This window comes from Triticum aestivum, chromosome 2D (assembly GCF_018294505.1).
Source record: "Triticum aestivum cultivar Chinese Spring chromosome 2D, IWGSC CS RefSeq v2.1, whole genome shotgun sequence".
NCBI lineage: Eukaryota > Viridiplantae > Streptophyta > Magnoliopsida > Poales > Poaceae > Triticum > Triticum aestivum.
In genome coordinates, this window is record NC_057799.1 from 228,305,378 (window position 1) to 228,310,064 (window position 4,687).

Consider the following 4,687-nt stretch of genomic DNA (forward strand, 5'->3'; position numbering starts at 1 on the left):
AGGGAGCACCCCTGTGATTGTTACTACCGGGTCATCCGAGTAAGTACCTCAGACTGGGTGAAGCCGAAAGCTAGCAATCTTAAAGGATCACATTGGTCGGCAATGACGGAAGTGAAAAATTTGGTTCATTACTACCATAGAGTTCGGGAACTTTCCCCGAACTAAATCCTGAATATTTTCCTCCCACATTGATCGGAGGTGAGGTTTCATGATCATGATAAGCATGACGACCCAAAGAAAGGAACTGATAGCGGGACTATTTTCTTTGGAAGATGTTTCTTATGTTAAAACGTAATATAACATATCTCTCCGTGTACCTTTGTTTATAAAACCGTATGGCCAGATTGCCTTGTTTTCCATAAATCTTTGCCCTTATAATGGCTTTATAAAGAAGGACAAACACTCCGCGGCTGCTGGCCGAGGAGGTTGAAGCCGATGGTCGATCAACAAAGTTTCGTACAATGCGGATCCGAGCATTAATGATGTAAAATACTTGGATACATAGGATCATAAAATGCGAGTAAAGTCGATTTATTGCAGCGCATCTTTTAAAGAACAAGGGGCACAATCTCGCTGAGACAACCGAGCAACTTACATAAAGCTCTCCTAAATCCCAAGTGGCATCGATTTCCTATCTATTAAGCACCTTGGGGCCAACCTTGGCGAGCCCAGCTTTGGCTGGCTCCAGCTCCTTTAAGAGATCTTTAGTCCCTTTTTGAGATTTTGTGTTAAACACAACAAATTTTTCCTGTCAAACGGATATCGATCCTTAATTCGGCCACCCGTGCCCACATTAAGGCTCGGAGGCTACTGGCTTTGCGCTCATTATTTACTAATATTGAAGGGGCACATCGATCCCTGATCTGGTGTTCCCACCCGTCCAGTGTCTTGGGGGCTACTGCATTGGCAATCCAGTGCAGAAAATTTAAGTGCAATATAGTTTTCGAGGAGATTATGATCCTCAGGTTGGTCGGCCGCACCCAACCTGAGTCTCGACGACTTCGCACACCGCTTTTTGTGTCCCGAAGTATTCTGCCGATCTAGGAGTTGATCCTCAGGCCGATTTTGCGAATCAACCTGAGTCTCAGGGGCAACTGGGATCAGCGGTCTTAAGTCATCCTTCAGGTGCATCTCGGGTTTTAGATAGATACACACCTTGAGGGCTACTGGCTATATATCTCGGCATAGAATAAATTGCACCAATCAAAAATATTGACAAAAAATCGGCCCGCAGTTGGGGTGGTGCACCACCTCGGAAGTAGTAGGCATAAAGCTCGGTCGCCAGTGGCTGGCTCCATAGAGGGCATTTCCGGCATTAAGCTCGGCTAAACTCCTTCAACTTTTTTGAACCAAGGTGATATATGACACCTCGGATATAGTCCAGCTTTGGAACTTGGACATAGTCCGGCGTTGGAGCTCGGATACATTCCGGCGTTGGAGCTCAGAAGCGGTCCGGTGTTGGTGCTCGGCTACAAAAGATACCTCGAATACAGTCTGGTGTTGGAGCTCGGACGCAAGAGGACACTGCCACCCGGGAACAACTTCGAACCCGAGGTGTGGCATAAAAATAACAAGGCATTGATAAAGGCTGGAAACTTAAAGGGGCTCCTCGGATACCCGATGTGTGAACTCTTCGGATTTACTTCAGCGATCCTCAGGATCGAAGATGAGAAGATTTGTTGAACCAGTTTTCAAAACCGATGAGCGAAGATGAAGAATAGTTCGGAAGGATCGAGGAGCGTCCCCAACTTGAAGACCGCTTCAGGGGGCTACTCACGGTGTCCTGGACTAGGGGGTACTCACCACATCGTCTCCCGACTAGGTGGATCGGGCTGAGGACCCCCATGGCGGTTCACTCGTGGGCCACTTCGAACAGCCCATGCCGCATACAAGGAGTATTCCACAAGACTTGGTGATCCAGACAAGGCCTCCTCTCCACCAACGTATTCGGCTAGGACTCTTATTATCCTAGGCCTCCGGTACATTATATAAGCCGAGGCCAGGCTAGTCGCTAGATCATTATGACATTACTCATCATACCCTTAGGTCTTAGACCACAACATATGATCTCGAGGTAGATCAACTCTTGTAACCCTATATTCATCAAGATCAATCAAGCAGGAAGTAGGGTATTACCTCGATTGAGAGGGCCTGAACCTGGGTAAACATCGTGTCCCCTGTCTCCTGTTACCCATCGATCCATGACACACAGCATGGGACCCCCTACCCGAGATCTACCGGTTTTGATACCGACACTCGCCTCTTGTAAGGCATTGTTCAGTTCAGCCGTTTTGGCTTCATTATCCTTCTCCATAAATTCACAGCGGCTAGTAGCATTTTCTAGTTCAAGCGCCATCGTGGATACCTTCTCCTCGTCCTGGTGCCGTGCTGCTTGTTCGGCTTTTAACTCAGCCGATGCCTTTTTGGCAGCCGCATTGCTACATCGGGCCTGCTCCTTGGCCTGGGCCAGCTCTGCTCGAAGTACTTCAACGGCGGCAGCACCATCTGCAGCCACGCATATTCCAGCATATAAATCTTAGCATCATGCTTATACCACAAAAAGGTATGGGGATTGCCCCAAATACATACCTTGCGACTCGTCAAGACGCATGTTGATTAACGCAAGGTCATCCCCTACTACGTCAAGCTTCCGTCGGAGTTCGACAATATCCATAGTCCGGGAAGTAGCCACGGGGGAAGCAGCCTGTGTTCAAGTTCATCAGATTAAATCCTTGAATAAATTTTTGATCCTCCGATTCGCTTCCCAGTGGAAGCCAACCCGAGTCTCGGGGGCTACTACCTATAAACAAGCGCATCTTTGCAAATAAAACATAGCTAAAAATATTATATCACAAACCTTGAAGCCTTTTAGCAGCCTCATGAAAGCTTCATTCAACCCGCTCTTCGCGGACAAAATCTTCTAAACCACTGTACCCATCAAGGTACGCTGCTCTCCCGAGACTTGAAATTTTATAAGGTCCTTCATATGATCAAATAATGACTCTCCACCAAATTTGAGCTCATGTAACTCATCTACGTGAGCCCAGCTCAAAATCTTGGTTTCTGGTCACATTTTCAATTTGTGAAGCAACTATATTTTATATTGCTTCATTTAAGCTGAAAATTTTCCAGGGCATTCTCCCATCCATATAAACTCCCTCCACCAAAATTTGGCTGAATCCATAACACCATTTGCCCTGTGCAATTTTTCCAAGTCTCTAGTGAGAATAAAGCATTGTGAAGCAAGTGCTAGTTTGGTTCATCCAAATGGCCTGAAAGTTTTTGAGCATCTTCATATCTTCAAATCATTGGGCCATGACAAATTTCAGCTCAACTTGCCTCTCCATGTGAGTCCATCATCTAAATCTCTAATTCTGGCCATTATAGTGGTTTCTACAGCAACCCCCATCTAAACCCCTCCTCTTAAGTTCATTTTTGGTAACAAGCATCACCTTAGTGTGTGACCATCACCAGACAAACTATTTACTCAGTTACCAAGCTGGTGTCCCCATAGCAAGTTACAATCACCTTCCTGTTGCTTTACTTTGGCGCTAGGTGCAAATCTCTTCTTTGCCCCTGGACCCAATTATTTATTCAGTTGGACTAAGGGCACTAAGGTCCATCTACTGGACATGGTCGGCCCAGCCAGAACGCGCTGTTTGCTCCAGTGCGCGTGATGATCACGCTAGCGTCACGCACATTGCAAGATCTGGCTCGGTCCGGCCACTTTGCTCGTCTCCTCCCTCCTTGTCTCGACCTCCATTCATGTCTAGTAGCTGCCCCGTGAGCTCCTGTGTCGCCCTGAGTCGCTGCCTCGTCATGGTTCACCTTAAATGCGCCGCTAGCGCCATGCCCGTGCCGCCTCCAGCCCGTGCCTGCCATTAAAGCTTGGTCGGGAGCCCGTCCGAGAGCTCTAGAGCCTTCCCCGCGGCTATATATAGCATGCCCGAGGTCCCCCGCTCCCCACTCACTCCTCCCCCGCCTCTTTTGCCCACCGGAGCAGCTCTCCCTTGCCGTTTCTTCCTCGGGTCACCGTGACCTCGCCGGAGTTGGTCTCGGTTCCGACCAGCCCTACGCTCCTCTCCTCCTCCCGAGCTGTCCACCGGAGCCCCCTCATCCCCGCGGTTCGCCACACCACCTCGCCCTTTGCCGGAAAGCCCTCTGGCCGCGTGCTCCTCCTCTGGCCGCCTCCTGATCCTTTCGGTCGCCCCCTGTCTCACCCATCATGACCTCCTCACTCCCTCTAGTCGCCACCACCAGCTTCATCACCCTCCGGCGACTCTCCCCATGCCTTTCTCCTGCCGCCGGAGCCACCAGGGTAGTCGCCCCGTGTGCAACGGCCGCCGCTCGCCCCTCTGTTCCCCTCGAAGCTCCGCTTCTTCTCGTCCTCCCCGGCGCCTGCTAGCCCTCGGGATGGATGCGGGAGACCTGGCCGCAGCCGCCGGTGCCCTCACCGTCGCCTGAGGTGGCCGAAGTCGCCCGCCACGTCGCCGGCAGTGCCCCTGACCGAGCCCTCCTCTGCTTCCGTTGGGGCAGGGAGCAGGAGGAAGAAGATGAGGCCAGGCGGGCCTCACTTCTTTCCCCGACCCCGTATGTCATCCTCTGCCCGTTGACCCCGCCACTGCCACATCACGTAAGTGGAAACGGGTTTTCCTGGAGTACGTTTTCATTTGATGAAAGCGTATTC